Source organism: Equus caballus, chromosome 19 (assembly GCF_041296265.1).
Source record: "Equus caballus isolate H_3958 breed thoroughbred chromosome 19, TB-T2T, whole genome shotgun sequence".
Classification (NCBI taxonomy): Eukaryota; Metazoa; Chordata; class Mammalia; order Perissodactyla; family Equidae; genus Equus; species Equus caballus.
Genome location: NC_091702.1, coordinates 17,748,843 through 17,775,433, shown reverse-complemented (window position 1 = coordinate 17,775,433; position 26,591 = coordinate 17,748,843). Strand labels below are relative to the sequence as shown.

Genomic DNA, 26,591 nt, shown 5'->3' with positions numbered 1-26,591 from the left:
ACCAGGACATCTCTCTATACTCTTTACTCTCTTTACTCCTCAGATGGAATATGTGTGTGTATACACACACACACACACACACACACACACATATATATTTACACTAAACAAATATCGCTGAGCACCTGATAAGAATATGTATATATAGTACATATATACATATAGAGTCTGGTGCTTTTTAGATGCTCAATGATATTTCTTGAATGACTTCAGTAATGTTTATTGAATACACAGGAAATCTAAGGATTAGAGAGATTTATTACCCATGGTCGCACTGCAAATAAGAGGCAAACAGTACAGATATTCAAATTTATTCTAGCTTCACAATAAACCAGGCAGCTAAGCATTATCAATCCTTTTTTACAAGGGAGGAAACAAAGCTTGAAGAGGTTGGGTAGCTTGGCGAAGGTTACAAAGCTAGTAGGCAGCTGAGCTAGAATTCTATGCCAAAGTCCATGCTCTTTCCACCGTTCCTGAGTCATTAAATTATGGCAGAACAACTATATCCTTTTAAACAAATAATTTGACTGAGGAGGTTGATTATGTCACTCAAAGCCAGTGAATCATTTTTGTGCATTTGAAGAAACACATAAAAAATGTGTTATCAACCTAACAATACCTCAAAGTTTTAGCTTACCCTTATTTTTTCCGTTTCCTTCCCACAAATATTTTTAAACTGCACCTAGATGGAAAGCACCAAGTTAGGAACTATGACAGACTGAGTGTGAAGAAGGCTGATGGCTGCTCTCAAGGGCGTCACATTCTAACTGGGGAGTCCATACATTCCAGGCAGGATATGGTCAATGCCACCATGAAGTGGGCCTCGGCCAAACCTGAATTAGAAAGCCCATGATGGATATTTAGAAATACGATCATTCATATCTACAGAATATTTCTGTCAGAAAAAAGAAGAACTTCTAGCAACATGTTTCTTAATTGGAGCAAAATATACTTAGAGACAAAGTGGTGAACTGACATAGGGTCAGTTAAACAACACTTGGTTAAATGCCTTGTTTACACTGGTAAAATTAAATGAATAAATGATCATTATCTTTGCGTTTGTTTAAAGTAGTCATGTAATATGTATAGTTCTAGTAAAACCAAATAAATGATCATAACAGTTTAAGATTTTATCCTGCCCTAAAATTCTATGATTCTATACTTACAACTCTCTGTAAAAATAGACTCAAACTCTTAGTTTCCCTCACTTTATTTCTCTCCTTTCCATTAAAGGAGAAACCTCTGTTTGTGAAAGTTTTATCTCTGTAAATTATCTAGACTTATACAAATACTAAAAAAGAGAATCACATAATTTCACATAATTCTGAAACTATTATTGATAGTAGCATCCTTCACAGAGCTCTGTAAAAAGTACGTGCTCAAAATAGCTGCTGATTTAATTTGATTTCTCAAAGTATTTTTAAGTGAAATGAGATTAGGGATTTGAAGTTCCTCAACAATAAAACTTCCCTATCACAAGATATTAAATTCTTAATAATTGCCTTCTAAGGAACTGTAATCCTATATGACTCAGTTGGTTTCTATTATTAGGATAAGAATCAAAGTGAAAATTTCTAAAGTTGTAACTTATTCTAAATAACCATCTTGGAGGTCAGGAGCGGGTGGGTATGATTGAAATTCACAAATTACCCTCAAACCTAATTTTGTGATGGTTTCAGTGTCCAAATTTGACTCCAAAGTTTTAGGATAAAGAATAAAATGATTTATATTGAGCTCATTCTCTGCCTTTGAGGTACCCCTTTAAGCCTAAAAGGCAATGAATCAAACAAGGATAGGTTCTTATGATAATTGGACTAACCACACATGAACATTTAACCTCTGAGGGAACAAATAGTTGTGTTCTTTTGTTCTCTCCATGGTGTTTTCTACATGATAAGTTTTGGTGAATGTTATTTTCCTATCTCATTCATCCTAAAAGAGGTTCTCTAAAAAAAAATTTTTTTTGTATTTTTTGGCACTTGACAGGTAAACTAATTTTATTCTTACAGAATTGGTCATCATATCTAAATTCTGAATTAGAGACAGGATCATCTTCACAAGATGACGCGATGACTCAGTAGCAGCTCTTTTAGGATTTCAAATGTGAGATGTGGAATGGAACTAGTAAACTCCTTCAATATCAGAAAGAAAAATCTCTCAGATTACTAAAAGGGCCTTAAAATTGGCTCATTCTGCACTTTAATTTTACTCTTGGCAAAAGTGCAAACTTAGAAAAAGTTGTCTTTGAAATGGACAAAATAAGAAATACAGTGTGGATTCTGAAGGCATTTTAAGGATAACTGTCATCTCAAATGAAAATTTCAGGTTAGGTTTTAAGGGAAAGCTGTCAGCTAATTAGTTTCTCAACATTTTGACACACAAGGTCAAATATCAGAAGGGCTATTTTTCACACCACCTTATGAAAGGCATTTTGCGCCTTTGGGTGGTACTCTCTACATATGTCTAGTTAATATGGGCATCTTGGTGAAAAGACATTTAACATTGAATTTTGGCTGAGAGATAATAGAAAAGATATAGGATTAATCTCTTACTTCTCACTCCCACCCAACAGTCTCCCTTCCCAAAGGGCAGTCTCGTCAAGCAAACTTACCATTAGGTAAAGAGAAAATTTAAAATATACACATGTAAAGCTATTATGAGATTAACTACAATTTCAGAATTGCAAATTACTTTATATTATCTTTCTAAGCCTGATATTAATATTATTAAAAGAACACTAATATTAAAATTATTGATATTTTAAAAAACAGAATAATTCACACTTTGATTCAGCAAATATTTATTTAATGGCTATTATGTGCTAGATACTATTCTAGACACTACTGATGAAGAAGAGATAAAACAAAGTCCTTGCTCTCCTAGAGTTTATTATGATAGAAGAGATAGGAAATAGACAAACAAATATAGATCACAATATCACATGATGAAAATGTAATAAAGAAAAACTATGTAGAGTGAGAGATGAGAGACTCAAGGGAGAGTCTTCAGCTAAGGTGACAGGAAGGCTTACTTGAGGAGGTGACATTTGAGTGGAGAACTTTTTACTCATTCATTTGACAAATATTTATTGAATATTTGATATGTGAAGGTCACTATGCTTGCTACTGTGGGGTTGCAGAATAAGACAAGATATCTGTTTTCTGAGAATTTACAATCTAACAGAAGAGCAGAGACTAAATAATGTTTACTAAGCATTATAAGTAAAATTTGAATGATGTAAGAGGTCAGAAGAGGAAATATTTCTTTCAACTCTAGTTGAAGGAAACCTACCAGACTAGGACGGGCCTTAGAGAATAGGTGCGTGGGTAGCTAGATGTGAATATGTCTGTGAAAGAAACTGCACAGAGGGATGGAAGAGCATGCCATGAATGAAGACAAAGCAGCTGGAAACGTGAAGGGTGCTCAGACACCAGTAAGACTATTGTTTGTGTTGAACAAGAAGGTGTGCTTTAAAAACGTAGCCCCTGAATACCCCTAACAGTTGCAAACAGCTCCTGCAACAAAGAAATTTGTTCGAAACCTCATATCCTATCTTTAAAATCAGATGAATTTTGCATTCTATTGCATTAATTCATCTATCCTTATGTTAATATAAAATATTTTTGCTCAAACTCTTTGAGTAAAATTAACACTCAGGAAGGTGCACCATATTTACCCTGTGGCTTCCCATAGTCCTGTCAAATATTTAGTTGAACATTCACATTTTACTTTGAAAAGCAAGGATAGAAGAATAGAGAGCAATAATTCTAAAAAAGTAGATTGGCCTCAAGTATTGTTAAGCCTTGAAGAATAGGCCCACACATTTGAATTTTGTCATGTGGATATGGAAAATTAGGAAATGCTTTTGAATAGGGCATTAGCTTCTCTCTGATCATGTTGTTTTCTCTTCCTAGAGTACCTTCTTCTTCCAAATCCTGCACATCTCGTATGGTCCAGCTTAAATCTGACCCCTGAACTCAGCCTTCTGTGATTTCTACACTTGGACTTCCACAGCAGTTGATCAGTACTTCCTTGGCACTTACCGCATTTCATTGTGCATTTTAGTCATTTTGTGCTCATGGTTTTACCCCCTGCAGCACCAAGAATGGGGACGTCCATGTAGAAAACAGAAATGCTCATCTAATGAATGCATATTAAGAGACCCAGAATGGAATGATTAATCTAATAGCAGGATGAAGACTGTACCAGAAGTGGGTGGACTAGAAACAGTGAAATTGGTTAAGAGATTGTTACAATTGTTCAACTGTGAGATAATGAGCGCGGAACTAGGAAGATGTCATTGGCCGTCAAAAATATAAAGGACGGAATGAATATGTAACATATCATAGAAGTAGAATCTAAGTATTGGATTTGACTAGGGGAGAGAAAGACATGTAGGAGGCTGGAATGCTGGTCTATCAACCAAATTAGGGAATTTAAGGAGGTCTGGTGTGGAGGGAAGGTGGCAAATTTGGATTTTTGATATGTTGCTGATGGGAGCCTTAAATGGAACTGTTAACTGTCAAGAGAGAACTATTCAGCACTGGAAAAAGTTATGAATGAAGATAAATTTAAGATCCCTTTGTGTAGGAGTGAGATTGGAACCTCCAGGGGTATACCAAATCCTTGAACAAGCCCTTTTGAGGAGAGAGGATGGAGTGGAAGAATGACAGTAAGAAATATCCATATTCATATGCGGGAGAGAAGGAAGGGAAGAGAAAAAGGAGGACAGAGAATGAAACAGCAGGGAGGCAGGAAAGAAGTAGGACCTACTGGAAACAAAAGTTTCCAGGAGGAGAAAGCCACATTCATCAGAGTGAGGAGTTACGTTGATGGGGCAATTTAGAGACGTTCAGAGTGGTGGGAATAGAAGAAAAACTTCAGTGAGGTGAAGAGAGAATGAGGGTGAAGACACCACACCTGTGGTTACAAATGCTCGTTGAGATGTGTGTGGCCCTAGAAAGAGGGACAGGCTTAGCATAGGCTGGTAGCCAGAGCTCAGGTCACAATTTAATTTTTACACTCCTCCCTTCCCCACCAGGCCCCAGGCATTTCATTCTCTGCCCATCCTGGCCTACCCTCAATTCGCCAGAGCAGTGCCTTAAGATTCTGACATTTTAAAATTATTATTTCTGTTCAAAATGTATCTGTCCTGTGTACCATTTCTATGGAGCAACATTTTCCAAGTGTGTTCCACAAATGGTAGTCTTCAAGACGCTGACTGAGAAGGGACTCTGTGGTCAAGTAAGTCTGAGAAATGCCACAGGGAATGGAAACATTTTAAATGTCCTGGATGCTTTGATGATAAGAAGCCTTATTACTTTTGTTCAAACTACCAAATATTTTGTGTTCACAGACCCATCCTCTTTTTTATTGCTACTGTCACAAAGCAATTAGTGGTTCCATGTTATCCATATGGGGAAACTTTGCTTTAGGGTCTTGGTGATGGATAATTAATCTGATAAATGCATACATGTTTGGTGTTAATGATTGTGAAAGGATAATTAACCTTCTAATACTTCATAATTTGCCAGCGAATTCAATGAGAGAATCCAAAACAAAGTTCAATGTGGGAAGTTCAGTATTATGGATGACAAGTGGGCATAAAATTTGGGGTAGTGCAGTCTTTTAGACCTCTCAAATTACATCCCCAAGTGGATGATGGCTACTCGATATCTATATCACTTTTAGATTCACAGCTAAATTCTATGTCTTTTTTACCAGGGCTATTACTGTATTTCGACTTCAGAGCTTCAATCAGTTTTTGATCCAGCCTGAAGAATGGAAAGGAGGAATACAACCCCGAGATGATATTTCGTGTCCTGCATTTCTACCTCCACAAACTCTTGCTACAGGTTAATTGAATATTCATTTGACAATCAGTGCTGAGAGTTTGGTTTCTTTTGCCTCACTCACTTTTAAGAAGCCTTTTCTCTACTGCAAAGTGAACATATTTCTTGAAGGAATCCTTGCACTGAAAGCTACTCTTGGTTCTTCTTTCTAGGCCAATACACTAGTGGTTATGCCCATCGGCTCCCGAGCCTGGCTACCTGGCTTGAGATCCTGGTTCCACCACTTGCCACTGCATGATACTGATCAAGTTATTTAACATCTAAATCATAATTTTTTTCTGACTAATAATAGTATAAGAATATCTTGGTTTACAGCTAAGATTGAATAAGATAATCTGTGTAAGGGCTTAACACAGTGCTCGGCACACAGTAAGCTCATTGGTTAAATGTTAGCTTTTATTTTTAGTGTCCTTTTTCCAGGAGTAGCTTCAGAACTGTTGGGTACAAATCAACTTCTGTGGCACTCAGATGTGTCATCATGGGAACATATTAACTCTTTGGCACAATTTAGTCTAACTAATGTTGGTTAAAGACTGGCTTCACAAAATGTCTACAAATCCAAGCTCTTAAAAGAGGCCATGGGTATGCTTTGATGTGACATATTAAAGAGGATCAGAAATTGTTGTCTCATTTCCAGCCAAAGAAAACAATTTATAAAGACAGATTGCACCATGAAATTATCAAGTCCATGTTTTGACAGCCTACATTTTTTTATAGAACCAAAAATGTCATCAATTAAGAGGAATGAAAACTCAGAGGAAAAGAACCGAGACATCTATGAAGTGTTACAATGTGAGGTTTACTGCTCTGTCTACACTTAAAGTTCCATTGTTTTTAGAACTGACATGATTACTTTCCGGTAGGGCAACTCTGCAATTGAATTTGCTATAAGCTGCTGGAAGTCTATCCCTGCAGGGGGTATCTGCACACATACTGAAGTGTGATGGAGACAAGTAAACTATCAGGCTGTATAGTTGTTATTGTGCGTGTCATAAAATACCATTGTAATTGGTGAATAGATCATCTCTTCATTCATTCTCATCCCATCGGTCCTATGGGAAAATGTTTGATCAAGTACTTTGCAAGGAAAGCATTTCAAAATCGTAGGAAAAGATGAATACGCCCATGGACAGCTAATCCATGGAAATCCATCATCCTTGGCCAATGTGTGAGTTACATGGGTTCCTCTCTCCAGGACGATACAGAGTTTAGCATGTGTTATTCTCTTCTTTCTTTAAATCCCAAGAAAGACACCATGTGTACATCCCACTCAGACTCAGCTCTTCTCTTTTGCTCTCCACTTCACACTGACGCTCTGCTCAGCAGGAAGCTGTTCTCACTGAGCTGCTGAGGGCAGAGGTCTGGGCACGCATTGCTCCTCCCCAGGACAGGCTTGGCCAGACTTAGCCTCCCTATTTTGGCTTTTCTATGTTCTCTGAGAGCAATTAGGAAGAACTTTCTCTAGGGAGAATTTTAGGATTGGAGAAAGCAGCATTCAGTAAAGAATACAGGAGGGAGGAAATGAAAAGGACACACACACACACACGTAAAAGAAGAGATGTGGGAAACAGAAACCTAGAATTTGATCGACTTGCCCTCTCTCAACAATAAAAAAGTATGATAATTATTATTAACACTTTTTCGTGCTTATAATATGCTAGGTACTATTCTAAGTACTTTTCATTCTTCATAACAATCCTCTGAAACAAACACAATTCTTAATTCAGGTTTATAGGTGCAGAAATGGTGGCGTCCTGTACAGTTAAATAACTTGCCAAAGGTCACATAGCTAGGAGGTGGCGGGACCAAGATTCAGACTCAAGTTGTTTAATTGCAAAGCCCTTATTCTGAGTGCTTTATTACTATAAAAGGAAAAGATATGACAGCAAATTTCTATCACACTATGCACAGGTATGTTGCGAGGATTGTAAGTTCTAAAGCTTAATAAAAATACTAGTTATTATTATTCATTCATGTCTCCAAAAATGTATACAGTGCCTACTATGTGCCAGAGTCCATGTAAGATATCATGATAATGCTATTTTCTCATATTTTTGCTTGCATTGCTCATATTTTGTAACTTTTTGCTCTTTGCTCTTGCTCACATTTTCTAACTTTTTGGCAATTTGTGTTCTCCATCTTGGCTCATATAGGCAGTTATGGTGGAGAAATTGTTCTGTGGAACAATAGCACAGAAAGTGCTTCCTAGGTCCTTCATCCTGATTACCAGAGGCTGCTAGACTCAAAATCGGGTGAGTGCAAGTTTGAAAGTAAAATAATGTGGCTGAGTCGAAGCACAGTAGGCTGGTTGTGGCTGCATATAGCTGATGCTGCTTGCTCCTAAATTATAGATCATTGGCTATAAGCGCAAGGGACTAGTGATAACAGTGTCTTATCAAAGTGACTAAAAAGAACCCTGAGATTCACTTGGCTTAGCAGATTTTCCGTGGCCTACCATTTCTTCTCTTTGTGCTACATTGGCGTTTCTGAATTACTGACAAGAGGGAGCAGCCCTTTCATCTTTATCCTGTTTAGTTTTTGCCAATAAAACTCGCCAAATTGCCTTTGAGTGAACCTTGGGTACCCCCAGGTAGGAAAATGGGAACACGTGTTCACTTGATAGGCTGTTCAGGCTCAATCTAGGACTTGTATTAAATATTACACCACCCGGAAATCTCAAATTATTTCTTGCCTTAGAAACCTGTGAGGAGCATTAGATGGGAGTGGATTGTATTTTATGAGAGTTTAGCAGAGCATATGAATATTTTATACTTAAGCAAAATGTCCTGACACTTGCCTGTCACATTTTTATGTTAGTTCCCTTAGATGCTAAAGGTTTTTCCTTAGACTAATTTATTTGGGTAATGAATATGTCATTCCTCATGGCCCAGCGAGATTCTGTTGTCTCAATTGGATAAACTCACAGAGTCTGACTTGGATCTTAGGAGAGGACTGGTCATCAGATAAAGCTTTCTTGTGAAAAGCTGAAGGAGTAATTTGTGAAGAGTAAGAAAGCCAACTTAAGAGATTTTGGGCTTACTTGGTTGTAGGCACAAAGCTCTGACCTGCTGTATGTATAAAGAGCTCACCATCATGCTTCATCGGAACCCTCCAGGGAGAGGGTGGAATTCTGCCTCCTCTTCTACACTGGCCTTCGGGACAGCGCCATCTTGTTCTTATAGCAAACCTAACAGTGGCAACAATTAAATACACAGAGGGTTAGATAAGAAGGAAAAGCAGACACTGGCAAATTTCTGAAGATGTAAGAGGCATTGCTATAAATTTCTTGCTCTGAAATTTTGAAGGTACCTGTGTATAGATTTTTCATAACTATGTGCAGACTATTCATAAATTTTGAGGTGAACATCTCCAGTTTTTATTAGTGTGATCTGGAGATGGTATCATTAGATAATCGAAGTGTCGTTAGGAATATCCTTTCCAGGGTAGCTCACTGACAAATAATATTGCTAAAAAATGATCGTTAGGGGCTGGCGCAGTGGCGTAGTGGCCTGAAGCATGTCGCCATCCTGGGTGCAGAACTACACACCTCTTGTCAAGCCACGCTGCAGCAGCGTTCCACATACAAAATAGAGGAAGATTGGTACAGATATTAGTTCAGGGATAATCTTCCTCAAGCAAAAAGAAGAAGATTGGCAACAGATGTTGGCTCAGGGCCAATCTTCCTCACCAAAATTAAAAAAAAGACCATTAAATATATTTAAATAGTCATTATATCTAGTGTTCATTAAATTATTTGCAAGATTAATATTAATGATTAATAAGCTGAAAATGCTGTGATATTAGAATCACATTTGTCTTGAACATAACAGGATCTGTAAGATGTTAGCAGTGACTAGGAAATGAAGTCCCTGTTAATACATATCAAGGGAAAACACAGTGAGCGTGTACGGAATATGCCAAAACAAACATGGAATCAAACAATCCTTCAAGTTGGGGTTGAGGAAGTGAATAGCAGAAAGCTCAATGGATGTTAACTGTAAACCTATTGTGAGACTTGATGGAGTCATCCAAGACCATGATGGAGGCAGGCCTGTTGTTTTTTGTAAGCATTCGTTTGAAAAGCAGATGTTTCTTTTCATTAAGACGCCTGTTTCCATCACAGAATCAGAGGCTCCAAAGCTTTTGGGGGCCGGGAGAAGCCACCCCACCCACCCCACAGCAGACCAGGCTTTGAGACTGACACCAACCGCAATAATGCCGTCATGAGGCTTTGCTTCCTTGAAGCAAGAAAAAACATTGCAGAGACAGGTAAAATACTTATTTATATTTTGACTCTAGATTGCTTTGATACATTGTAAAATGTTGCAAAAGGGAGCAATGAAGAGAGTTCAGTCTAATCCTATCTAGGTCTTGTAGAGTTTGACTGCATCTAGCTAGCAGTCAGGACTGGATCATGGGACGCCATGGGCCAGGGCAAATGAGCTTAGGGCTTAGGAGGGTGGGTCTAGAAGCAGGAGCCAGGCTAGATCAACAATTTATATAGTGCTGCCTATGTCCAGACCAGAGTGAGAAAAACTTGGGCAAACTCTTGGCCATGGGCAACAATTGGAGTTGGTGTTCCAGCCATGGCAGAAAGAGGTTTGATAGGGCAGAGGGCACAGCAAGAAATATGCTCCAAATACATGAGCCAAAGCTTAGGTCTACATGTGGCAGAAGGGGACACTCTGAGACTGACTGCACCGGCTGCTGTATCAAATGAAGTAGGAAAAAATAGCGAGAAACTTGGAGATGGGGCGCAATGGCAAAATTTGAAATAACTGCTGATCCCAGGTCAAGAGAGCTGCCTACTCTTTGTCTTAATTGTTTTTTGGGGATGGGGGGAGTGTGGGAAGTAATGCTTTGGGTTCCTTACCAGATGTGCATACTTTCCAGAGTAAGCCAAAGTCCTGGTTAGAGCTTCTGCTGAGATGTATGTTAACACTGGTGCTACCATATGAATTACTGTAGATGTTTGATATTATATATGACATAACCATTTAATTAATTTTCCCTCTGTTTTTAATGACTACGTTAACATGGCATCAATGAAGCCTGAGTCTTCTCAAAATAAAAATCTGCTTTTGAGAATAATGCATATTTTTGAAATTTCATCTAAAAAAAGAATTGTAGTTTAGAAGTGATTTTTCTTAATATTGGGAATCTAGACATACATGTGTTAAATGTTTGAAAAAAGAAACAGACATATCTAATCCATGCTTTCCATATTCACTTTCCCATATTCAATTTGCAGGTGGAAAATCTGCCTGATTTTCATATAAAAATATTCAACATTAAAAATCGATAAAGGTATACTCTTATAGAGTTATAGAAACATTGTGGAATATTTAGAGTAGACTTTGGAAGGGTTAGTTTCTAAAACTTTCTATTTTCTAGAACTTACTTATCCTCACAATATGAACTATTATCCTGAAATTACTCTTATTTCCTCAACACTAATTCTTCTTAATGTTATCAGGATTCCCAAATTGCTCCCACTGAAGCGGCTCCATGCCATTATTTCTGCCTTAAACAGATATGATTGTTAATCAGCAGTCCATTTGTGAAGCAAATTGGAAGTCATCTACAGATTTATCAAATAATAATAGGAACTTTACCACAGAAGAATAATTTAGGGAAAGTGCTTCCACAAAGCTGGTAAAAATGCAAAATGAAAAGGTTAGTTCTAGGCCTATGAACCAAAAAAGTGTTCCATAAGGGATAAAATGAATTCCTGATGAAAATTTTTAAAGTGAGCTCATAAATAGAATTGGAAGCATGCTGTTGGATAGAGAAATCAATAGTTATGCTGTGCTAACTATATATGTGCATCCACATCTGTGCGTAAGGAGTCTTACTTCTTGGGTATATATATATATATGTTCAATGAATCATTAAGAAAAATGGGTTTTATGTGTAATAAGAATATCATCATAATGTTGCAATTAATAGTTTATAATTTCATTTAAAGGAACAAATTAATTCTATCTAACTTTAAAAACCCAAATAATAACAAAATAGTGAATGAAGGAAAGAGAACTAAATTTAATAGAACATTTTACGTATCCTATTTAATAATCCACATAAACCAGTGAGGTTATCATAGGGTTACCGCCATTTTTCTTTTCTTTTTTTTTGAGGAAGACCAGCTCTGAGTTAACATCTGCTGCCAATCCTCCTCTTTTTGTTGAGGAAGACTGGCCCTGAGCTAACATCCATGCCCATCTTCCTCTACTTTATACGTGGGACTCCTACCACAGCATGGCTTGCCAAGTGGTACCATGTCCGCACCTGGGATCCAAACCAGTGAACCCCAGGCCGCCCAAGCAGAACATGCGCACTTAACCGCTGAGCCACCAGGCCGGCCCCTGTCTCCATTTTATATTTGAGAGAATTAAAGTGCTGGAATTGATCTCAAGGCTACCCATCTTTCCACCATCCAGATGCTTTCCACCGGGAAGACCACTGAGCTTGTTTCTCACGTTTTTGTCACCGTTTCCTAATTAAGTGTTCCTTTACATGTTAGGAGGAGTTAACTTGGTATCATGTGGAGGATCTGGGTATGTCAGATTCTGGGATACATTTAAGAAGCAACTTCTGGCTGAATTTTTAGCTCATAGTGGAGTTGGACCCATTATCATGTCTATTGATAAGTTGAATCAATACCTCGCCACAGGAGATCTTGATGGATGGTTGAAAATCTGGAATATAGAGGTAAATTGAAGAAATCCTCACATGACCTTTATTACTTATGATGACCTTTTGTTGCAGATAACTATGAATCCAGTCTTGTCTGTTTCCTAGATAAAGGAAGAAATATTTAGTCTGAATATTTTAAAGGAAACATTTACATGTGCAGTGACACTTCTTTTAAATAATTTATGGGAAACAGATTTTCTCAACATTAAAAATCTTCTGTTAACATATAGTCAAATCAATCACCCAATTTAGGAATGCAATGTTGTCAGTAAGTTACTGCAACGTTGTTTGAGCATAGATAATTAGGATATACCTTATTTGAAATGCTACCGTAAACGTAATTTAAATAGAGTACTAGCCTTTCATCTAACATTACTGTCATCATGAGTTACTTTGTGATTTTTGTGTCACTGGTTACCTGCTCAATTTTCTACTAGTGTTGTAAAATTGTATAATGCATGACTGCCCATACATGATAAAGTTCATCTCTATCAAATAACTGACTTTATTGTTCGTCCTTCTGCTTTCCATCCCTCTCTCTCTCCTTCCTTTCCACTTCTCAAGTTAGTCACATCTGTTAGAAACCCTTTTTTGAACATTAATACCATTCTTCTAACCTCTGTTCTCATGAACTATTCTTTTGCATTTGGATCACAGATTATTGCTCCCAAATTTACCCTTTTTCATTTCCGTATCTGACTTTTTAAAAAAAGTGTTATATTACTGCAATAATTTAATATCTGCACTTTTTAGAATTCTTGCATTTCTTTTCATTCAGGAGTACTGTCTTAATTCCAGTAAGCACAAAATCACACAGGCCCCAGCTCTGATAAGATCGTTCCAACCTCATGAAGACCAGATCAGCTCCTTGGAGCTGTGTGAGCTGGGCGGCCGGTCACTGATTATCTGCTCCTCTGCAGACTGCAGCGTCTGCGTGACCGATGTCTGTGGTGCTCCCGTCTGGATCTTTGGTCAGGTAGAAATATTGCTTCTTTATTATTCTAGTATTTACTTGACATTTAGTATGAACTTGGACTGATTTCCATTTGAATCTCATCAGCTGTTAATGCTCATTAGTCATGAAAGAACTGACTTCCATTTCTGGAACTGTCGCTCCAGGCATCTTTTGTCCTGTTTACCATGAAGCATGGCAGTTCCATCAAGTGGAGGACACCAGCGACATGGAAAGACAGTGGCTCTGTGCAGCTCAACATAGCCCAGGATTTCTGAGAACAATTTCTCCTCTAAAATAAGTGTATTCCTTCAATTTAAAAATTTAGTAAAAATACAATGTGGATAAGATAGCCATGTTATTATTAAACAGGTAGATGACCATGGCTGTCAAGTAATAATCGAAGAGAAAATTTTAGAAAAAACAAACTTCCTTGTTCATCGTCTGGTTTCCTCCTGCCAAAACAGTAATAGCTGACATTCGCTGAGGGTTTTTTGTGTGCTTGGGGCACTGTTCTGAGGTGTCTCCATCAATTATCACCTGTAATCTTCATGATTGCCCATTCCATGAGGGAGGAACTCTCATTATTTCCATTTTACAGAGATGAGGAAACAGAGGCACAGAGAGTTTAAATAAATTGCTTGAGCTCACAGAAACTAAGAAATAGTAGTTTGGCTTTTAACTCAACCTAGCTCATTTCAGAGCTCATGCTTTTAACCCCTTCCTGCCATGAAACTTAGCTCTGATTTATTTCTGCCTATGAAAAAAAGATGGGAGCGGGGATATGGAAGAAAGAAACTGTTTATTATCTCACATTTCTGTTGTTTCATCTGTTTGTTTTCATGGGAACTCTGCTTCCAGTCCCTTTGTGCTTTTGGGTACAAAATATTGGTTTGATCTGTTACGAACAGCATTGTTCAGACATGGTGGTGTGAAGTTCCATGGACACCTCAATTTCTATCAGTCCACTTGATTCTATGCAGCAACCGCAAGTGTCTCTCTAGTGCCGTGAGAACACGGTACCTCTCTTCATGTTGCAAGACAAAGTCTGCTGTTGCTCTCTTTGTGAAATCTGTTTGATGATGTCAGCCTGTGCTGAAAGAATTTTGTACAACCCTTTGGGATGTGAAGGGTGATGGTAAATCAGGAAATAATCTGAGGAGGTGGACGCACGTTTGGCCGGGTGATGTGGGAGTCTCAGTGTAACACTCAGATCTGTGTACTCTCTTCTGCTCTGTAAATAAGGCAAGCGCTAGACTTTTCTCAGGAAAAACAACCTCTCAGTGGGAACTCTAACGAGTGTGTGGGTAGGTGTGTGGTGAGTGAGACAGAGTGGGGCACAGCTGGCATTCTGAGTACAAAAGGATTTGGAAAGCTTTTTCTGGCAGTTGGAGAAGTGAATGCAATGTCGACATTGCTACATGGCCACATCTCCTGTGCTCTACTGAGATGAAGCGGAGGTGAGAGTGACAAGTAAAGAAATAAGGTGTCATCAAGCAGATGATGCCTGGAGTATAAAAAGTCCCGTAGCCAAATAAGGAGAGTTGAAGCAAAAATAAGACTGTTCTAGGTGTGGGTACCGTATAAACTGTGCCCACCAAACACAATCCGTATTTAAATTTTATTTGAATTAAGTACATGCTAGTAAAACTATTCATTTTTATGCCTTTGATATTTTTCTTTAGTTGTTTTGTAAAATCCTTTGTATTTTGAAGGACTTCTGCCCCAAAAAGCCTGCATGAAAACGGTTTGGTTTTTTTCCTTCCGTCCAAGACAGAGAAAGAGCCACCAGAGCTAGAGCAGTGATAGAGAAGCAAGGCTCCAAAGCTGGGGCAGCTGGGTTTTCTAGTCCCTTCTGCTTGAGATTTTCAATTTTTTTAAGGACTCACTGTTATCAAGCTGTCTTGAATATGGATGTGATAGTCCCAAGGGGTACAGGCGACTAAGGTAGAGGAGGAAAGGGGGAAGTGGAGGAGGAAGGGTGGGAAGAGAAAAATGAGCAGACACTAGAAAATAGCAACAGTGAATGTCCTCAGAATGTGTATGAAGAGACAGCCTTTCAAAGCACAATAGGGAGGCAGATGGAAATACTTAGATAAGAAGGAGAAGAGACCCAATTAGCAAATTTAACTAGGATCAGAGCAATCTTTACTGAACAAGCTTGATTTGTACAGCATAGTGACTTTTGCCCTGCATTTGAATGAGACATTTGTCTTTTAGTTGAATTAATTCTGGTCTACCAGTTATAAAAAAAGGAGGAAAGCAATAATGTATTTTAATTTCTTATGTTAAGACAATTTTCTAATCACATGCTGTCTGATTAAAGTATTTAAAATTTAATTCAATGTGATTCGATATATTTTATGAAATAGTTTTTTTTAAATAACTGTGAATCATTTTTCAACATAGCTATTGTTGTGAGGTTGGTTTTCAAGTTAGACTTTTAAAAATGTGGTGTTGTATGTCTGTTTCTAGAGTTGGAGAAATAGGGGTGGAGATGATTTATCCCAGGAAACTGTCAGATGATTGTGGTATGAAAAGAAATTAGATGACACACGCACTTCTTCAGTGCCCCTGTCAAGCCACTGACTACAGTTGTACGGGGCAGAGTTTGTGTATTCGCACCTCCCCTCCTCCTCATCTGGGGGCCAGTGACTTGGTGCCTACTCACCTAGTGTCAGACATTAAGAGATTCCGTAGAAGATCCTGATTTCTTGCTTGTCTTGAAAAAGAACATATGTCATCCGTGAGAGTAACTGTAACATGAGTCCTCTCTAACTCATTGTGGGCCCCACTTTCCTTATTGCCCCTGACCACTGAGGCTGAATTCCATTTGCTGTTTATCATCTTATACAAGGTTCCGTTCACTCATTGACAGTATCTTCCTGGCCCCTGCAGCCATTGCCATTTTACTTTACAAACCCTTCTGAAGAGGCTATCAGTTTGTAGGCCAGTCAGCTATCCTGGGGATACCTAATGTCCCCCCATATCACATGACACATCCCCTCATATCCACTGTGTTCCCTGGTGCATTCCTGTGTACACCATGTGACTTCATATAACATCAGGAAATTGGTTGTATATTTGAAATATAAAATACATTGTCAATAGGAGCTTTTGATAGATGGATACGTATTAAGAATTGTAGCCAGGATCTGTGAAAACTGTTATATAACATATATTATATGGGAAAAAGTGCTCAATAATTTGTCTGGCTTTTGAGAGTTTTTTGGGGAAATAAGATGCAAAGAAAGTAGTATGAAAAATTAACTCTGATAATTCTTCAACAAAAGATTTGTTTTTCTTTTTGGTAAATAAACATATTGTTATTCAGGATTTTGAATTGGGAGTGTCAATTTTTTTGTAGTTCATTATCATCTTTTCAAAGAATTTTCATTTGTTTCTTATGACACATCACTGTCTACCTTTATTAAAGTTATGGGTATATGTCTCATGTCCTTTATGAGACTGTAAGTTCCTCGAGGACAGGAGCTGTATCTTATTCATTTTTTTGTGTCCCCAGGACTTCAGTTAGTAATATAGCATATAAATATTCAAGGAAAATAAATTTCATAAAAATAAAACAAATCTCTGTTTTTTCAGGCAAAGCATTGGCAAACTGAAAACTGTTTTTCCCTTCCTAAAAGAGATCCTAATTCAATGGAGAGTGAGACTCAAGAAGAAAGCATAAGGGAAACTCCTTTCCTTTCTAAGGAGGAATCATGTGTAGACCCAACAGAACATTCTCCACTTGGTAAGAAAAATGAAGATGACTCAGCATACAAGTAAGCAATTTTAAGCGTTACCCACATGTCAACTGGAGTCTAGACAAGACCTAGGTAAGATTGTCCCAAACTTTCTTTTGTGCACTGTGGAATGTCCAATGACTACCTTGAGATTTCTCTAAAATTTTGGAAATTGGTAGGCGTGTGTGTGGCAGAGGGAGAATTTGTGTCCTCAGCATTATACCTGGTTCTTATTTCTTGCCTCCACTGAATTCTTGATTTCTATTCAGTGTCTTCTAGTCTTTTATTTCTGCTCTATCATCAACCCAATTATGGAAATTAGCTCCTTTCCTCAAAAACAATGTCAGCGTGTATGCCTGTATGTATGTATCTAGCTGTCTCAGAATGTATGTCAGATTTTACTCCTGGTTTTGGTAAGGTGCACAGGGGTTTATATGATAGAGGTGCAATGAGCTTAACTTTGACTATTAGACACGACTCTCCTTTTAACACTTCTAGCTTTCCCTTCACGTTGTTCATACGTTTCTTCTCTTCCCACCACTCAGCTAGATTCCATTCTTACATTCCTCTTATTCTCTAATGCCAGGAAGTTTTAGTTATTTCTTTTGTTTCCTATACTCTTGCTAACCCTTGCTTTCATAATTTCATCTTCTATATTAAACAACTTTTTTTTGAGAGGATGATTTTATTCGTTGTATTTTCTTCAATACAAATGGATTTCTTTTTACCATGTGTATGTATTACTTTTTTAGTTTATAGAAAAATTGTAGAGAAAGTAGAGAGATCATACATGCCCCCCCCCCACCACCACACACAGTGTCTTTCTTTAGTGGGGCACATTCGTTACATCTCATGAAACAATACCGATAATTTATTATTAACTAAAGTCGATAGTTTGCATTAAGGGGGTCCAGTTGAGGGTTCTTTGATGACCCCAGTCAGGGACCGCTGCATTGCATGTTTCCAAATTAATGCACTCTTTGGCCAATCTCTTGTGGCTCAACCCAAGCAGCTGGTGACTTTGGTAATACACATCACAATGTTTTCCTGTTATAGTCCCCTCACACTGGCAGCCTCCCCTCTTGCACAATTCCTCTTGGGTTAACTTCTGTTTGGCCAATAGGAAGCTCACACACCCTAGCCACACCAACTCCTCCCTGGTGACCTCCTCTGCCCCTGCTCACTCGGGGAGCTCCAGCCACACCTTTCTGCCTGTAGGCTTTCTCAGGTACTGAGTCACTGGTCTACTGCATTCCTTTAATGGTTACCCCAGAGAGGATGCGTTGAACTCTTTGACCGGTGTTTGTGAATGGAGGCTAGACCTGCAGAGGAAGTGTCCCTCCTCTCCCGTGGGAGTGGGACTCTAGGCATACCTACAGCTCTCTCCTCTGCTATCTTGTCGTGTCTTAGGTCTGTTCATATTCATATCCTAGAGTGGTGGTTGGCCTGGACGCTCCCAGGCAGGTTTGGGAGCTACCTCCCTGGCTTGCAGAAGGAATCTGGCACCTCACTTTGGAGTGTGGGGATACTTTTTACCTCCTAATGAATTAATTGTTTTGCTTTCAGACGTTTTGGACCTCTGACAGGGAGACAGAAGAAAATCTTCTCCACTAAACCTCCTGTTAGACTAAGTTATACTTTGGTATTTGCTCTTCCATGCCCTCGAATTATGGCTTGCTGAAATGTCAGGTGATGTTTTACTTTCAGGCAGAAGGATCTTTTCAGTTGGGAAACGCAGCGTGACCAATCCTGTGCAATAATAGAATGCTGGGAATGGAAAGACTTTAGACACGACAAAATGCCCCCACCCCACCACCCAACTCAATTTTACAAATCAGCAAATAAGGGTACCCTAGGGTAACACAGATAGATCATTGTTTCTCTTCCTGTTACATCTAGAAGAGTGAAGGCAAGTGTTACAGATTCCTGTTTAAGAGTATTTCAGCCAATATACTAATTTGCCATTCCTTATGACAAACTCACTTATTTTTTTTTTATCAGCCCTTCCTTAGATTTAAAAATTGGCAATTTGAACTGCTTACTTCTTTCCTGACTTCTCTCTCACCTTATTTCATGGCCTGTTGTTCCTTGACTCTTTATTTGTATTATGAAAATTAGTGCTGATATGTAGGTTCTTAAATTCACAGGTTTCTCTTAAAGTGAGAGCTTTGTATTCTGCCTGATTAACAAGAGCGCAGCAGAGTGATCTTCTCGCCTTGACTATAAGTTTCTGTAGGTCTTGGGAGAAATTTCCAGCAGTAAGAAGCAAAGTTGTCTCTATCGTACTGCACCTTCTCACATGACACTACATCAAAAGTACCCATGATCTTTAAAATTTCTGCCTTTATCTAGTTCAGACACTGAATTGAAATAATTTTAAGACTTTACAGTAATGAGATAGTACAGAATAATGTCATTTTGGAATTACTGAACTAATTGAAAGAAAAAGGTTAAAACCACATCGTCAGATTTGAGTTGGCGGGTAGGTACATCCCACACTTCTCCCAGGATCATGGCCAGGAATCCTGCATGGAAAACATCCAAGGGCACTATCATTGTCAGCTGTAAAATGTCCGTCGTGGCCTCCATCCAGTACTGAAGAGATTACAGATCATTTTCTCCCTGGAAGAATATTCCTCTGAAGAACGTGCCCTATTCCTGATCAGATTAGATAATCCAAGGAGGGAATCGTGCCAGTTCTTGTCCATATGCAAAAATATAAAAGAAAATTAAATATCTGAAAGAATTTAGAGAGACAACAGAGGAGAAGCACTTTTGGTGAGTGTGTATGCAGGTGGGTATATGTTTAGATGGAGGAGGAAAAACGATGAGAAAGATGGAGAAGAGAAAAGAAAAAATCAATAGAAAAGGGAAGAAGCAGGAAAAAGGAAGGAAAATCTTAAATGATTTAAAGCTATGTTCTCATTCTCTTTCCAGGATAAAAACCTTGGCATATGTTATCTTCTGGCTTATACATAAATACCAGGTTTCCATAATACTTAAGGTCTTTTATAATATTATGTGTGAGAAGTCGGTAGGTGGTAAAATGTCATCTTTATTTCAGTCCTGGGGAGATAAAGATGAATATAGAATTTAAAAGAGTAACAGGAAGTCCTACTACTAAGTTAACCATTCATACAGAGAAATAGATTTTTCCCTTCCTTAGGTTCTAGAAAACTCAAATTACCATTAGAAAATGAAAAAAACAAGAGGTAAATGAACGGATAAAATAGGGAGCAAAAACCACAGCAGACTTGCGTTTTCTTAATTTATAGCAATATCTGGTTTCTGGACTCAACCAAATATTCTAATCTAAAAAAACTATATATATGAATAATTTAGACAACATAACCTTATAATATTTCTTTATTTCAAGAATAATGCATGTTTATTAGGGGAAAATTTGGAAGTTACAAATAAGCAAGGAGAAAACGATGAAAAATCACCTGTAGCAAAACTATTAACAACATGTAGGCATTTCATTTCCAGGCTTGTTCCAGGTGTACTTAGACAAATAAACAAATGTCGACTCTATAAAATTAAGGACTTGGTATACATAGTTTAGAACCTATTTTATGACTCCTAGGAATCTATTATGTAGCTTTTTAACCATTCTCTTCTTTTTTTTTTGCTGAGGAAGATTTGCCCTGAGCTAATATCCACTGCCAATCTTCCTCTTTTTGTATGTGAGCTGCCACCAGACCATGGCCTCTGACAGATGAGTGGTGTAGGTCTGAGCCTGAGAATCAAACCTGGTCTGCCGAAGAGGAGCATGCAAACTTAACCACTAGACCACCAGAGCTGGCCCAACTATTCTCTTCTTTTCAAGCATTTAGACTGTTTACAGATTTTAACTGGGCAAATATTTCTTTAAATACTTCCATGCACATGTGTTAGAGTACCCAGCTGAATTCTTTGTTAGAATAAATTCTTTGAAATGGAGTTGCTGAGTCAAAAAGTTTAAAGGTCTTTGGGTCTGCTTTCTAAATTGCTATCCCAACACGTGGGTCGCCCCACCGGCAGTGTATGGAAATGGCTGCCTCTGAACCAACAGAGGATGTTGTCATTGTCTTAAAACTGTTGCCATGTTACCTCATCATTGTTTGAAATTTGATTCTTTTATTTGTGAGAGTGAACATTTTTTCCCCGTGTTTATTAACCCTTAATAATTCAATAATGAACTTGAAAGAGGCATTGGAAGTCTACTAGGCTAATTCCTAATTCATCCTTAAGAGAAGCACATCCCAGCCTCTTCTTGAATAATTCCTGTGGGATGCACTCGCCATCTTACACATAGCCTTCTCTCTTATTGAACCACTGTTCATTACAGAATGACTCTAATGTTAAGTCAAATATATCCATTTGTAGAACTCTCATCGATCTTCATTCTTATTCTGGGGCAACAAAGGGCAAGTCTACTCCACTTTCTATTATCTGACACATTTCCCTTTGGCTATCTTTTAAAAAATTGCTTACGGGGAAATTGTTGATTATTAGAAACCAGGATAAAAGAATCAGATGGGAAATGAAACAGAAATTTCCATTAGTTTCTCAGTAAGTTTATACAAGGCAGAAGGCACACTTAAAATTAATGTTTCCTTCTCTAGACCTGAGAAATTATTATGATGTTCTAAATTCTATATTATTGTTGGGAGAGAACTGATATTTAGTATTATTTATATGCTGTTGATTACCTAATTATTCTGCCAGGAGATCTTATGTGAGAAACTCAATTAGAAAATTTAAAGACAGCCATAAGGAAAAATATACAAAACATTAAAATCTCATTTTAGATCAGGTCTTATCTGACATAAAATGCTTGAAGGATTGACACTCTACTTTTGCCACCAATCTGTGGCAATAGCTATCCTATGCCTGTGTACGACAAATGAAAACAAATGAAAGTCTACCCAATTGTTGAAATTTAAGTCTTAAAAATACTAGTACAGCAAATTATTATTTTTGGAAGTGCCACATCTCCTTACGTTCTGTCTGATCATTCTGATAGTTCCCAGGGTGTTAGAGCTGACTGTAGAGGGTTTGGAGCTCCCTACTTTGAGAGGAAAATATGATATCATTCTTGCTTCAAGGGATAGTAGCCAGTTCTTATTGAGCTCTCACCATTTCCCAGGCACTATTCTAAGGACTTCATGTGTTTGACTCATTTAATTGTCACCATAATCCTTGGAGAGAGCTACAGTTATGATCCCCATTTCATGACTAGGAAAGCAAGGTAGAAAAGAGTTAGGTGATTTGCCTGATGTCAGCTCTCCAGCAGGAGGTGAACCAGGAATACCAGCGCATGCGCTCTGGCTCCAGAGTTAGTGCACTCTGCGCTCCTCTATACTGTCTGCCCAACAAGCACCAGGTGACGATATTGAAAAGTTATCGGTCTCTGAGGCAAGCGACCAGATATTTTGTTAAGTACCTACTATGTGTAAGCCACTACTCTAGGCACTTTCACTTTCCTTTAGTGCCTACTAGGGTCTTTGGGGATGTGTCATACATCGTTCCTCCCTTCTACATCCAGAACCAAGAGAGGGGAGATCAGTTAGAGCCTGTCCTCATAGAACTGAGGGCAGGGCTGCCAGAGCCCATAGTAGGGCCCCCTCCTGTTCGACCATATAAGACATTTTTGTAAAAAGTTTTAAACTCTGTCTATGCCCTGTATTACATTCTTCTTCTTCATCTCCATCATTAGGAATATTGGAATTTTGGGAATTTTCACCTCTTTCCAGTTCCCTGTACATTTTCACAGTAACCACTTCCCCAGATACCAAATGTCTATGAAAAGGAAGCAATAGGCCAGCCTCTGAAGATGAAGATGATTCCACAGGCTAGTTGATCATAGAACTGCCCTTTGTCTTGGAGCTTTATCAGTATAGCGCTACTTGTCGTCGTCCAAGGAGCGCAATTTGTGGGGATTCCCAGGAGATTCTCTCCTACCCTCTGCCTACCTTTTTCCCTCTATGGATTACACTCTTGAGTGGAGATAGGCAAAGTCTTTTGTTTTATACAGAAGATATTCAATTTAAATACCACTGGATGAGAGAGCCAGAAAGCAAATGGTCTACAAGCAAGAAAGAGTTCAGGGTGTTTGGGGAAATATCAAGGTCTGGTGTTAACTAGTCCAAAGACAGACTTCCTTTCTTACAGGCCTGCCTCAGCCTTTTGCACTTCAGTTTATATCAATAATGCTTTCCTGGGAAAAAAATGTACTCTACCCTACTAACTATAAGGCCTAACTGTACCATGCTCTACCTTTCCTGTATCTGGCACCAACTTCTTGTTACCGATTCTGTTACTGTCTTAAAATGACTCCCTAAGGATACCATCATTCTTGTCTTCAAAGCCCAGATGGTGGCTAAATACTATGTTTTTATTCATAGGAAATGACATATTGTGAGGGAGGCCATTCCAGTGTGATTTGGGGAAAAGCTGCCATGTGCCCTCAGTCTTTTCAATGGCAAAGACTTTCTAGAACAAGAAAAATCTATAATTCCAAATAATTTATATAGATTCTCCCTCCAATCAAGGAAGTAGAGCTTAACTGCAAGGAAGTAGAGGAGTTAAGTGTGGGCTGTGCTTGGAAACTTGCTTCCAGAGAGCAGTGCATAGAAAGGAAGGAGAAAGTAACTTTTCAGTGCAGAAACTTGGCAGCACAACCTCGGCCAGATGATAAGGTGAACATCAGCAGCGACAAGTCAGGTCGATAGCACGTACCCTTGATAAGCTGTAATGAGAACAGCACTTCGTCTCAGTTGTCTTCCTCCCAACGATCCATAACCCCCGTCTAACCAGAAGAAAATGTCAGACAAACCCACATTGAGGGACATTCTGCAAAAAATCTGACAAGTGTTCCTCAAAGCTGTCAAGGTCATGAAAAACAAAGAAAGGCTGAGAAACTGTCATAGACCAGAGGAAACTAAGGAGTCAAAAAACTAAATGTAATGTAGTATCGTGGGACAGAAAAAGGACAATAGGTAAAAACTAGGAAAATCCTAATAAAATACTGAGTTTAATTAATAGTAATATTGATTACCAATATTGATTTCTTAATTGTGACAAATGGTAATATAAGATGATAACAATAGGGAAAATAGGGTCAGGGATATACCGGAACTCTGTACTACCTTCGCAACTTTTCTGTAGATCCGAAACTATTCTAAAATGAAAAGTTTATGTATAAAAAAGCAATCAATAAATTTCTACTTAAAGCTATATAAATAGAATCCAATATTAACTTTGAGCTACATAGACAATTTTACTTGCATTGATATCTTAAGCTTTTTTGAGTTTGGGAGATACAGTCAAAATAGATCAGAGGAAAAGGAAGCAGAGAAATTAACATGTATTGAATGCTATTATTTATTAGATGCATCACTGAAAGTTCGTCCGTCTTATTTCCTTTAAAACCACAGTAAGAATCTCACTATGTAGAGGGAGCAGGAAATTGAGGCTGAATGTATAGGAAACCCCTCAAGGTTCTACAGCTACTCAGTATGTAGCAGACTTGGGAATAAAAATTAGACCCTGGAGAGCTGTAATCGTAAGGGCAAAGAAAAGAGGCAGAAGGGAGGAGAGGGCAGGCCCCACGGCTCTCAGTGATTTCGTGAAAATGGCCTGATGCTCCCAAGAGAATAGTAACATTCTTTTGGCAACACAACATGTAGGTGGGTATTAAAGTTGAAGTCTATGACAGTGAATGTTAAGTATATTTGAGACCATTTCCTGACTGGAATTATATACAGCTATATAATGGTTTCATTCCCTATGTCATATTGATAAAGACTTTTTCCGTGGATTCAAGCTACTCTACTGTTTCCTTACACATTCATCTGACAAGTGTCAGAAATACTGAACTTTTTTGCCTTTTGGATCCAGGCCTAACATTGGATAACAGAGTTTTTGATACATGCCACTGATTAGCCCATTTAATTTACAGACTGGGCAAGGATAGTGTTTGTTTTTGTGACGTTTTCTTTGGCTTTGTTTTTTCTCTGAACTTCCGATTATTGTGGGGATAGGATCTTTGCTTAATTAGGCTCCTGATCTCTCTGGCTTCATTCTTTTTTACCATCACCTGGCCAGCAGGCATTATATTCAAAGAGATGGCTTGATTCTGTAAACAGTCGCTACTTAGGTCCATAGGTTGCAGACTTCCTTGTCAAAATAAGATATGTATTTATAGCCAGAAAGTGTCTGTTCATCCTTTGTGGTTAATATTTTATTTCATCATGAATTATTTTCTTCTAGTGTCCAACCATCTGAGGTCATAAATTTAGGTAGAAATATAAGAAAAGAAATATCTACAAGAAAAAAACATATAATTTTTACAATGGTGAAGTTATGCAAAAATCCTCCAGTAAGTGATCACTGTTAATATGTTTTTTTAGTGTTATTATTTTGGTATTATTTTGGATTGGTATGAATAGGACAAATAGCTACTCTGTGTGCCAGGAACATTGGTATTCCGTAATAAACGTGAGGGTAAGATCCTGTGCTCTCCATTTAACAAAGGAGGAAACTGAGGCTCAGAGACTTTATGTGACTTGTCCAAGGCTGCACAGCATACGACTGGCGGAACTGTAAGGTCTAAGCCAGAAAACACATGTAAGGTGCTCCCTGTAGTTCCCAAAATACAGTTGGCCCGGGATGTTAATTCTTTCCCCTAAGTGTTTAAGAGACGAAATCAAATAAAATCTATTTTTACTCTCAGGAAACCTGAAGCCACACAGAACAATGTATTAATTTAGTTTTTGACCAACCAGAAAAGGAACTATTAAAAAAGTAATTGAAACGAAAGAATCGTTATCATACTGAAGTGTGTTATTTAGAAGTGAGGTGAGAATCATTTCCGAAGCTCTATCATATAATGACCATATTTCACTCACTACAAATCTTTTTTCCACTTATGTCCAAGGGGAAGCTGAAGTTTTGTAAAGTAGATATGTTAATTTTAGAGTTTCTATTGAAATTTTGATGTCAAAAGGTATATTATTATTTATTAACATTCAAAGCACATTTACAAACTAATTGACTCCATTAAGGTTTTTGTCTGGATTACATGAGATATTATATGCAAAGCACTTAGAATAGTGTCTGGCATATTATAGAAACTCAATATAATTTTATTAGTAATGTTATTATTATTATATGTTGGAGCATGACCTTGGGAGTGACACAAACTTGAACTTAAATCCAAGGTCTGCCACTTACCAGCTATGTAAACTAAGGCAAGTTATTAAAGCATCCTGGGCTTCACTTTCCATTTGTCAAAAGGGCACTTTACAAATCATGAAGATTTCTCCTTTGATTTGACGTAACACATTGGTTCTCAAAGTG

The 26,591-nt window shown here is 38.1% G+C and overlaps 1 non-coding gene across 1 annotated transcript in view; it reads left to right on the top strand.

Annotated features, from left to right (window-relative positions):
• LOC100629757 (uncharacterized) overlaps nt 1–26,591 on the top strand; it is a 51,810-nt gene that overhangs the window by 6,178 nt on the left and 19,041 nt on the right. Inside the window, exons 2-7 of the transcript XR_011428743.1 lie at nt 5,725–5,855; nt 8,006–8,104; nt 9,976–10,121; nt 12,376–12,563; nt 13,327–13,524; nt 17,104–17,254. This is a non-coding gene — a transcript (uncharacterized protein). The remainder of the gene's footprint in view (nt 1–5,724; nt 5,856–8,005; nt 8,105–9,975; nt 10,122–12,375; nt 12,564–13,326; nt 13,525–17,103; nt 17,255–26,591) is intronic.